Below are 12,434 nucleotides of genomic sequence, written 5' to 3' on the forward strand. Positions count from 1 at the left end.
ACACTTAGGTTTAGACCGCCTGGATAACCTGCGCCCAATATCTCTTTTGCCCTACTTCGCTAAGATCGCGGAGAAAGTGGTGATTAAGCAACTCACGGCACATATTGGGAAATTTCATCTTTTACATCCTACCCAATCCGGTTTCTGGGAATGCCACTCGACAGAGTCTGCCCTGCTATTGGCCACAGAGACCATTAGGCAATATGTGGACGCGGGCCAGACAGCGGCCTTGATCCTTTTGGATCTAAGTGCCGCCTTTGATACGGTTGCCCATCACACTCTAGTGCACCGTCTGAAGAATGGAGGTGTGTCAGGCAGGGCACTAAGCTGGATGAAATAATTTCTGGCGGAGCGCAGTTTTCAGGTGAGGCAGGGCGCGCACTATTCTAGGGTCATCAGGTTGAAGCAGGGGGTACCTGAGAGTTCAATCCTGAGCCTCACCTTGTTCAATCTGTATGTGGCTCCCTTAGCGGAGATCACGGATGGTTTCGGGATTAGGGTTGTGTCCTATGCTGACGATACCCAACTGGTGGTCTCGCTGACACAGGAGCAGGACTCGGCAGCACTCAACTTCGTGTCATGTTTGCAAGAGCTAGCTTCATGGATGGACAAGAACTGTCTAAAGTTGAATGGTGATTAGACCGAGGTACTGGTGGTGGGGAGAGCACCATCGGTGTGGTCATCAGCTTGGTGGCCGCAGAGCCTGGGGCCCACCCCGGTGCCTTGTGCCCAGGCTAAAAACCTGGGGGTATGGATGGATTCTAATCTCTCCTTTGAGTACCAGACCAGACGGGTTGCGGGTGCCTGCTTTGGAGTTCTGAAGGGCCTCCGCAAAACTCTGGATATGTGCCTATCGAAACCAGAAAGACCTTAGTCCATGCCCTGGTGACATCTCACCTCGATTATGGTAATATCTTGTATCTGGGTGTAACAGGGAGATGTATGCGGAGACTACAGTGTGTGCAGAACGCAGCAGCTCGCCTGGTTCTGATGCGTCCTAGGAGAGCCCCATCGAAGCTGGCTCTTGCTGCCCTCCATTGGTTACCGATTTGTGAACACGTCTGGTTCAAGGCGCTGTGTGTCTGCCACCACATTATTCATGGGACTGCGCCGGCCTACCTGCTCGATTTTCTCACTCCTTATGTCCCAACCTGCCGCCTAAGATCTGAGGGGAGAGGGTTGGTATGTGTTCCGGTTGTGAAGAGAGCCAGGTTGGGGGGGTCGTTCCTTTTGTCTTCTGGCGGCACAACTCTGGAATAAACTTCCTCTGATTCTGCGACTGGAGCCATTGGAGGGCGTTTTTAGGAAAAATCTGAAGACTCATTTATTTCCGTCAGGATAATGGACCGGTAGCTTACATTAGCGGCTTTCACCGTAGTGTGGGGACACTCTGGCTGAGTGTAACCAGGCGCTTTATTAGTGTGCTAATAATAATAATAATAATAATAAGGGGGGTTGCTGGTGAACACACCACCGGGGCCAGGCGGTAGCTACCGCGATATGGGTGCCATACATTGACACGAGGCATGGCGATTCAGGCGGCAGAGCATGCCAACCACCATTTCCCCATGGCTCCATGCCGATCACTACCACACATGTGTGAATGGGGGGTGCTGGTGACACACCGCTGGGGCCAGGCGGTAGCTACCGCGATATGGGTGCCATTCATTGACACGAGGCACCGCGATTCAGTCGGTGGAGCATGCCAAACGCCATTTCCCCATGTCTCCATGCCTATCACTACCGCACATGTGTGAAGGGGAGGTGCTGGTGATACAAAGCCGGGGCCAGGCGGTAGCTACCGCGATATGGGTGCCATACAATGGCAATGGCCATCTGGCAAACATCAACAGTGCACAGTGCCCACATGGTCAATGGTACATCTGATTCATTGTGCACACAATGACAATGTTCCATTTACTCCACTGGTGACTACACATGCCATGTTTGTGTATGTGATTTCGTAGATTGGCCTGTACTCCCTCACATGTCACTTATGGATTTGATGGTCGGGTAGGCAGGACAATGTTGTCCTGGACTCTACAATGTGTACACATGTCAATGTGTTGAGGTGCAGTGACAATCACAGCAATGCTCGTCTCAATGAATGATGATCTTTTTTGCATGGCCTCTTATGTCTGCTCATGCACACAATCGTCATTTCTGCGCCGACTCTGGTCATTGTGTTGTGGATGTGTGCCAGGTTGAAATGACGCATGAAGGTGTGACAGGTACAGCAGCTAGTTAGGAGACAGTGGGGTTGATTTGTTACAAATATGCTGGATGCTACCCTTCCAGGTGTGCCCATGTGAAATGTGGCCATATCCCTATGTGCATTCACATTGACCAAGGTGGTGTTTGAGGTACTTGTTTTGTGTAAGTTGACAGGTGTGCCCTTTGTGTAGCTGAAGGTGTCCCTACATGTAAGCTGGTCTGTAACTCGATATTAATGGCAGTCATTGTTGTCGTTGTGTCATCCAGAACGTGAGATGCTGTGCCCATCCCACACATGTGTCCACTTTCAGCTCAAATAGGAGGAGGCCAAATAGGATTCGTCACTTGACGGTGCTGGAGGACATGGAGGATGTGGCGATCATCCGGAAATGCCATCTGGATAGAGCCACCCTAAATACCCTTTCTGATCTGCTGGAGCCCCACCTGCAGCCTCGCCGGACATATCCAACAGCTTTCACCCCTACTTATAAGGTGATGGCGGCCCTGCATTTTTTTGCCACTGGATCGTTCCAAGAGACAGTGGCCAGCACTGGTGGGATGTCACAACCTATGTTCAGAATGGTGCTGCATGATGTACTGTCCGCCATGATGATATGCATGGACAGATACATCCATTTCCCCAGGGGTGCTGAATTGCCAGCTGTGAAGGGAGACTTATATCCCCTTGGGCACATCCCCAATGTTGTTGGTGCCATTGATGGCACCCATGTCGGGCTTGTGCCACCACAGGCAAGTGAGCACATTTACAGGCAACACAAACATTACCACTCCATAAATGTGCAAGTGGTGTGCCTGGCAGATATGATCTTCTCCCACGTGTGTGCCAAATTCCCAGGCTCGGCCCATGACTCCTACATCCTGCGGAACAGCATTGTGCCCCAGTTAATGGCTTCCCGAGGTGCATGGATTGTGGGTGAGTATGCCTAATCGTATGGCGTGCTGGGTGTGCGACCTGCTGCCCTCTGCCTCAGCGACATTGCAATGTCTATTTGTGTTTGTCATACCTAGGTGACTCTGCATATCCCAACCGTCCCTGGTTGCTGAGCCCACTGCGGAATCCCCGGACCCCGGCTGAAGTCCGCTACAACGAGGCACATGGGAGGACACGTCGTGTGGTGGAGTGTACTTTTGGTCTGATCAAGTCACGTTTCCGCTGCCTGGACAAGACCGGAGGTGCACTGGCATACTAGCCCGGGAAGGTGTGTCAGATTGTAGTGGCATGCTGCATGCTCCACAACCTACCCATTCACAAGGAGATTCCCCTGCTCCTGGATGATGGTGAGGACCCAAGGCCCCAGCCTGCAAACCTACCTGTGTCCAGTGATGAGGACAGTGGAGAGGAGGAAGGTGTTGACCTGCATGAACAGCTCATCACCCGCTACTTCACTTGAAGGTGGGTGACAATGTACAACATACCAATTGTCTGCTGACATTGCTGTTGTCGTGAAGGGGTATGTGAGAATTGTAACAGCAGCCAGTTGTAGACTCAGCAATGGTTGGCAATGTTTCTGGGACAGGTCATTTGGGAAAATCTACAGGACGTGTATGTTGACACTTGTTGCCCATTGTGACGTTTGCATGTTGGGTTATCTTGATGGTAGGTGTTGTGTGATGTCTGTGATGCCACACCCAGACCAGTGAATGTTGTTTTGTTGTGTTTCCCTAGGTGCCTTAAACTTCTCCTTGCCTACATACAGCCCATACGCCTGGTACATTGTGATCATGTCGAAGACTGTACCTCCTGCAATAAAGATGGAGCAGACACAACAGCGTGTGTAAGGATGTTTTATTTGCAATGGTGACATGTGAGGGGGTGTACATTTCCATTGAGGTGGAGTGGAGCAGTGAGTTGACAGTTATGGTAAATGAGATAATCAAGTAGTCACCACATTGATGTGGTGACCCAGTCCAATAGACAGATGCCATTCACAAGGCAGTGTGGGGAAGGACAGTCCAAAAAGTCAAATCAGTGGTGAAGAGGGTTGCCATCAGGGCTGGCTCCGTGACTGGCGTTTGGCAGGTGCTTTGTCTCCAGATACTCCCAGGGTCTTCTTAGGCCGGCCCCTTCATTGTTTGGCAGGGGGGCCCTGCTGCAGGGCCAGTGGGGTCTGAGGACTCACCCCTCCCTGTGGGCGCAGGGGAGGATGTTGAACTGTCATCCTGTGGCCCACTAGAGGGAGGTGGAGGTGTTGGTTGTGGCCCTCTGTACCGCCACTTGCTGGCCCAAGAGCTGAAGTACTGGGTTTTTCAGAACCCAGCGGTGCCAGGGAACACACCCTAAGACTTCGAGTCCTTCCTGTTTCAGACTACAGAAACATAGAGTCTTCTTGGTGAAGTCAAAGATCGTATTTATTGGCTGCAGCCAGTAACAGGTATCCTAGAAGTACAACACGGTGTATATTCTCAGGAGACTGCTCCCTTACAAAGCCAGCCTTCTCTTTTTATACAAAATATTATGCTTTAGACAAACATCCCTTATTTTACAGTTGACCATTCACATATTTTCACTACAAAGAAAAAGCAGAGTCATGATGACAAGCCCATATTTCAGTTTGTCCAGCCCTCAATCAATTACCCGGCAAGGTTCAGTACTTTCATCAGATATCGACGGACCCCCAATAAAAACGGGCACATCCTCCTCGTAAAGCAAGTCATAAAGACAGAAACAGGGACAGGGGTGTGTAAGATTAGGCAGGGTTTGTGTGTGATGAAAGGTTTTATGATATGTTGTGCCTTGATACTAATCTCATTCGGCCACTGGGAAAGAAACTGGACGAACAGGTTTGGCTTCAGGCAGTGGAGTCAGCTTGCCCAGGTCACAGAGGAGTCAGCAAAGGTGTACGTGTCCTTCAGACTCGTTTTTGGCCTTAGTCATTGGCCTATGTGAGGGCAATCACAAAATGGCTGCCATTTAAATGGAACCCGAGGGTTCAGGACGGAAACTCTGATTTCAGGGTGATTTCGTCACCCGAATATGACGAAAATGCTTGTGCATAGTATTCTAATCATTCTCGGTCTGCTGATACCAAAATCGTCATGATACGACGATGTTTATAACACGGGTCCAGAATTTTCAGTACCACAGACCCTCCTTTTGCCCTTACATAGGCAATACTCACGCTAATCTGAGTCCAGGTCTATATTCATAAAGTCGTTGAGATGTTGCTGTAGCATCATCCTATTACTTAGCTCATCTCTTGATACAGGTTTCCTTACACACGATGTAGCACAGAGGCCACATATTGCAGGAGCACACTGTACACACAGACAGGACAGGAAAAGAATGGCTAAGATCATCCCAATGACTACCAGAATCTTCCATCCCCAGGCGGATATCAGTTCCCAGAACCACCCCATCAATGACCAATCTCCTTTATCCACGTGAATAGATTCGGAGATCTTATGCAGTTTGGAAATGGCCTGGTAGACTGTCAGAGCATTATCTGGAATGAAAACACAGCAACTTGATTGGATCACTTTACATACCCCACCTCGGTCTGCAAGTATGACGTCTAATGCGACCCTGTTCTGAAGAGTCATAAGGCGATCCGACTGGAGCTCAGCAGTCAAATTACTAAGGGCACCGGCGGTTTCAACTACCGTGGATTCAACCACTCTTGTCAATTGCCTTATGTTCCTGCTGTTAACCATAGGACCCCAAAACGGCAGAAAACCCTTTACGAAATCTCCAAATTCTTGTCCTGTAGTGTCTATTTTACTGATGACACCTCTAACTATCCTTGTCTTATGGTAATCTGCCGCGGCCGTGTAGGTGGGAGGCAACAGGAACGAAACAAAACATGTGCCTGAGAAGTCAGGGGGCAACCATGTATAGGCTCTATTATGGCAGATGAAATAGGTACCCTTAGCTGCTAGGAACGAAGGGGAAGTCTGAGACGCAAAAACATATGTTTCAGTGCAGATACTTTTCCCTAACTGAGCTCTGGGATTCTTGCCATTACCTTGCAGACATAGGTGACCCTGATGGGGTACAATCCAAATCGGGGAGGATCTCTTTGCTTGCTGGTTCTCACTCAGAGTAACTCCATATTCTGTTATGTTCCATCCAATATATGCTAGTGTCTCATCTCTCGGGATAGTCTCATAGGAAATATCTTCCCTAATCATATCTACTATACCCTTAACTAGAGCACTATTCTTAGGATTATCTTTCACAGAACGTAGGGGATTGGCTTCATGAGCGTATATGAACACCGTTCTATATGCCCACACAGAACCATTATGGCTGAAAGGCAGGACCAGATAAGGGATACCTTTATCAGTAGTATGAGGCATAAGACCACTCACCCAACAGTTAGTTGTGTTCACTACTATTTTGTGTTGGTGTAGAAGCTGAATGAATGAATTATTGACAAATTCTAATCTTCTAGCAGACTCGTGTTCAGGCAGAGGGTGAAAAGAATGCGAGGAAACAGTAGAAAGAGGTATGGGCTGTGTAGTGGGTGCAAATGTCACTTGAAAAGAGAATAAAACATATCCTATTAAAAACGTCATTACACTAAGCAACATGAAAATACATAATATCAAAAATCGTTTCTTTGTCATCATTATACACATTCTGGCTTTAAAGTCCATCTGTTTGGCAGGTCTCTCATGCTCGAAAAACTCCATCCTCTCTAATTGCTGCTCGCGGTGGTAGGGTGTTCTATGCTAAGGAATGCTTCTGTCAGTCCAGGGCAACTCCCTTAGACCGACCAGAACTGTCGACCTAACGTCTTCAGCTGCACTCCAAAGACTTGGGCAACCACGACCCTACAGCTGAACCCGGATGGCGGTTCGAAAAACAAAAATAAGAAAGTTTCTCAGATGAGAGAGCTGCACTTTCAAAAATAGCAAAGAAAAATAATTTTTTTATTTGTTCATAGTTCGCGGCCTCAAATTATAACGGCTTTTTCCAGGTACTGTCTGGTTCTGGAACAAGAGTTCAGGCTCTGTAGTGTTCAATCGAATTGACGGTGGCACAGCTTCTTGCAAAATATTGTCACTTTCTCGTTCAGAAATTGTTCCTTTTACACGTGCATCGCTAAATGGCAGAAAACGAGGCACAGTCTCAGTCTCAGAGTCAGCGATCCCCTCCTGGACCCACCGGTCGTACGGTAGAGGCAAAGGGACCCTCTTGCAGTGTACGCCGTGGATCCAGTTCTTTTTCCCTTCCACTCGAACAGCTGATCTTGTTGAGAGAAGGACGAGGTGGGGGCCGGTCCAACGGGGCTGGTCATTCTTTGTCCGCTGGAAGTTCTTGACCAGCACCCATGATCCAGGATCGATAAGATGTCCTGGAGCTTCAGAGACCTGAGGCAGAGTATCGTGAACCTGTTGGTGTAAAACACGCAATTTAGCCGTCAATTCATACAAATAATAAAGCAGTACAGGGTGTTCGATCTCACTGAATTTTGTCGGCCTTGGCACTCCCCATATGTTGGCCGGGCGGCCGAACACAATTTCATAGGGACTAAGTCCCACTCGCGAATGCACAGTCATTCTTGTCGATAGGAGTGCTAAAGGCAGAGCGTCAGGCCATTTAAGACCAGAGCTCGCTTGTATCTTTGCCAACTTCAGTTTTAGCGTGCCATTATAGCACTCTACTAGTCCAGCTGATTGGGGGTGATTTGCAGCGTGGAATTTTTAGCTGAATACCTAGCCCCTCACATACTTTTTTCATCACTCGACCCACAAATTCACTCCCATTATCACTCCAGACCATTCTCGGAATTCCAAACCTAGGGAAGAAATCTTTGGCAAGGGCTTTAGCTGTGGATAAGGCAGTGTTGTCTTTTAAGGGATATGCTTCTACCCATCTTAAAAAGGCACAAACAACAACGAGTACGTATTTAAATTGTTTCACCTTTCCATGTGGATGAAATCTAGCTGCAAAACCTCGAACGGATACGTTGGAGGCGCAAAATGACCAGCTGGAGTTGGTGTTCCCCTACCAGGATTGTATTTCAGACACACCATGCAATCCTTGACCACATTCTCTGCACATTTAGGAATTCCAGCATTTTGCCATACTGGAGCCAACAACTTACAAATCCCTTTCACACTGATATGGGCCATTCCATGAGCCATTGTCACCACTGCAAGCACATACGCATCGGGTAACAACCATCACTGATGTTCTGAAAAGTCAACCCAACAACCATTTTCATCCAATTTACCCGTACTTTCTTTCCACACACTCAACTCTTTCTCTGAAGCTTCAGCTTGAAGAGACTTCACACTCTCTATCGTATCTTCACACATTCCAATGTCACCAACCCATCTTGCAGGGCCTGCAACATACATTCCATTCATCACATCTTTTGCTGTTTCTTTTGCGATGTCGTCTGCAAATGCATTGCCACGACCAACATCATCAGTAACCTTCTTGTGTGCACTGCATTTCACAATCGCAACTTGTAACGGCAAGGTCAGTGACTCAAGAAGCTCATTCACCAACTGACCATGCTGAATTTTAGCTCCATGCGAAGTCGGGAACCCACGTTCTTTCCATAATCGTCCAAAACTATGAGCCACACCAAACGCATACTGGCTGTCGGTATATATGGTCACTTTCATTCCTTTCGATAACACACACGCTCTCGTAAGTGCAATCAACTCTGCTGCTTGAGCTGAATTATGTGGTATACGTGCAGCTTCAACAATCGTATGCAAAGTCGTGACAGCATATGCTGCAGTCGTATCACCATTCGGAAGCTTGAAGCATGAACCATCCACCCATAAGGTACCATCACACATTACAAGAGGAGTATCTTTAAGATCTACTCTCCCTTTCGTTTCTTCTTCTGTCCTGAGAAAACAATTATGCTGTTCAACATCATCTGTCTCTACTGAAATCGGCAATAACGTGGCTGGATTCAACGTATTGCACCTCTTTATGTGCACATGACTTGCTAACAGTGTCAACTCGTAACCTGACAATCGAGCACTAGTTAAGTGCTGTGTCTTGGTCCTGTTTAACAACGTGTCCACTGCATGTGGAACCATCACAATCAACATATTATTCATCACTAACCCAGCAGACTGTCGAATAGAAACAGCTGCTGCCGCTGTGGCTCTCAAGCAACTCGGCAATGCTTTAGCTACCGGATCCAAAGTCGACGAAAAATACGCGCATGGACGCTGCTTGTCTCCAAAAGACTGTGTCAGCACTGACAATGCACAACCCTCTTTCTCATGGACATACAGTGTAAAGGGCTTACTGTAGTCGGGGGTACCCAACACAGGAGCCGAACACAATGCATTACGCAATTCGGAAAAACTTATCTGACAATCTTCAGACCACGGAACGGGATTCGGTGTATCTTTACAGGTCAATGCTACCAAAGGTTTGGCCAGCAAAGAAAAATTCAGTATCCATTGTCTGCAGTATGATGTAATGCCCAAGAAAGCACGTACTTCTCTCTGTGTCCTTGGCACACTCAATTTTGCAATTGACTGAATTCTTTCTGGGGTCAGTTTCCTTCCCTCCTTCGATAAGAGATGACCTAAGTAGGTCACTTCTTGTCGACAATATTGCAGTTTTGAAAGAGACACTTTGTGATGTTAATCAGACAAATGACGCAACAACGACAAGGTGGCTTCTTTACAAATCTCCTCAGTATCTGCAGCGATTAGCAAATCATCGACGTACTGAATAAGGGTAGCGCCATCAGGTAAAACAATTGCATCAAGCTGTGTTTTTAAAGCCTGACTATATATTGATGGACTTTCACAGTAGCCTTGAGGAGCATGTTTGAAGGGGAAGCTTCGGCCTCCTAAACTGAAGCCAAAAATATCCCTGCTCTCCTCGGCAATCGGGATGCTGAAGAAAGCATTCTTCAAGTCAATCACCGAGAACCAGGTGGCGGAAGCTGGAATCATAGTCAATAGGGCAGTGATATCAGGAACAACTGGAAACTGTGGCACAACTATTTTATTGACCTCTCTAAGATCAATCACGAACCTGTAAACAGGTGGCTGAGAAGGGTCAGTACGTTTCAAAACAGGCAGAACAGGACTATTACAAACGTTGCCTCTTGTCTCTTCAATTACATCTTTTTCAATCAAATCATAAATGATCGCTAGCAACGCCTTTTCACCTTCACTAGAGATCTTGTATTGGGGAATGCGTGGCAATTTAACATTGGCTTTCAATGTCACAACATATGGCGGTATTTCCAAAAGACCCACATCATTAGGACCAGTAGCCCAAAGAATATCAGGAAGAAACGATAATTCGGTCGGAAGTTTATCCTTCGACAAATACATTGGAGAGATCACTTTCCTACCCAGTGTAAGTTGTACTCCCGAAGGAGAACAATATAATGTTGCATACAATCTTTTCAAAAAATCCAATCCTAACAAGTTTTCACCACAACCTGTCGTCAGAATAAGGGGTGCTTCCAATTCACAAGGTCCAACAGAAAGGGACATAGGACTAGAAATCGGGTTCCTAACCGGGGCGCCAGAAAAACCTACTGAAACATTCATCTCGCCAGACAAAGGTGCACCAGGGAGTTTTGAGTGCATAATAGAACTCTTTGTAGCACCAGTATCCAACAGAAAAGGCTCTGACACACCTGATGTAATCACTTTAACATAGGGTCCACTCTGATCTACTGGAACTGAAACAACTCCCTCTCTTTGTCTATGGCTGTCCTAGCAATCATTACCTTCCATATTCTTATCTTCTTCATAGTAGTCGTCAGCATAGTACTGAGCCGTCCTACCAGACGCGTTATTTTGCTGGTCAAAACTATTCATTGAATTTCCACGTCCTCTACCTCTAGGAGCTTGTTGAACACCTCGACCTCTTGCGCCAGAAGCACCATTCGTACGCTGTAACAAAATAGGACAACTATACTTGAAATGACCCTCTTCTTTACAATATGAACACTGATTGGGACCTACAGGAACACGTGGTTGAGAAAACTCGAACCTTTGCGAGTTTCTCTGAAACTGTTGAGGTTGCTGATAGTTACTCTGACCACCACGTGGCGGATACGCCTGTTGTAAAAGAACCTTCGTCTTTAATTCTTTAGTTTTCTTGTCTGCTCTATCCTTCTCATCTTTATCCCTATTTTCGTAGTACTGTGCAGTAGCCAATATTTGTGCTGAAGAGGAAACGGCCCAAGAACTCTCTGAATCTTTCAATTTCTGACACAGCTCGGGAAGCAAATTGTGCACAAACTTGTCAACGAACAACCGTTGACCACCTTCTGTACTCATATCTTGACCACTGTGGTCGATAAACGTTTCCTCAAACCTGGTGAAGAAATCAGACACTGTTTCATCTTTCTTCTGCTTACACGCAGACAATTTATCCCAATTCACACGCATCGCAGGCATTAAAGTCTTCATGTAAGTAATGATCCTAGCAGGAAGTTCTGCTACCAAAGGCTCAGACTTGGCACCACCAACTTGTCTATCATTTGCAGCACTAATATTAGCCCATGAGTCACCTAACTCTTGCGCATGATCTGTATGGCGAATCAATCCCCACAAAGGCTGTGGAACAACATTCCCAAATAACATGTCTATGTCGGCTAAATTCATAATGCATGAGTCTGCAGTCTGTGATAATTCCTTATAATACCCTGCAGGGTTTTTACGGGGGTCAGGCAAAGTCTGCTTAAGGGCTAAAACTTCAGCTCGCTTCCAAGGAACATGTACCCAAACACGCTGAAAATGAGCTGGAACAGCATCAATTTGATTAGCGACATCAGCCGCAATGGCGTCCTTCCATACCGGAGGGACTTCTCTCATTGGGTACTGTCGCACTTTTTTTTTAACAGAGGAGTCATGTTCAATCAGTGACTGAGAAGGATCCTTATTCCTAAAGGACAACAACGTCGCAACTGCTTTCTCAACATCGGAACCCACAATCGTGCCCTTTTCAAACTCAAACCGTACACGGCACAAATCAGGCGGATTTGTTTCCAAATCATTATCCTCCAAGTCATCACAAAGGAAAGCACACATTTTCTCAAAAACGTATCTTTGTTTCGGTGCTTCCCATTGACGGAAGACATCCATAACAGACTCCACATCATATCTTAAAGGGTAAATAACCCATTTACGCGCCATACGGTCAAACATTTCTCTCTCTCGGGAATTAGGCAGTTGACTACGCGACTGCTTACGCTCCGAATCAGGGGTCACACCAGATGACCCAAAGAGAGGAAATATAAGGCTAG

Source organism: Triturus cristatus, chromosome 6 (assembly GCF_964204655.1).
Source record: "Triturus cristatus chromosome 6, aTriCri1.1, whole genome shotgun sequence".
Lineage (NCBI taxonomy): Eukaryota > Metazoa > Chordata > Amphibia > Caudata > Salamandridae > Triturus > Triturus cristatus.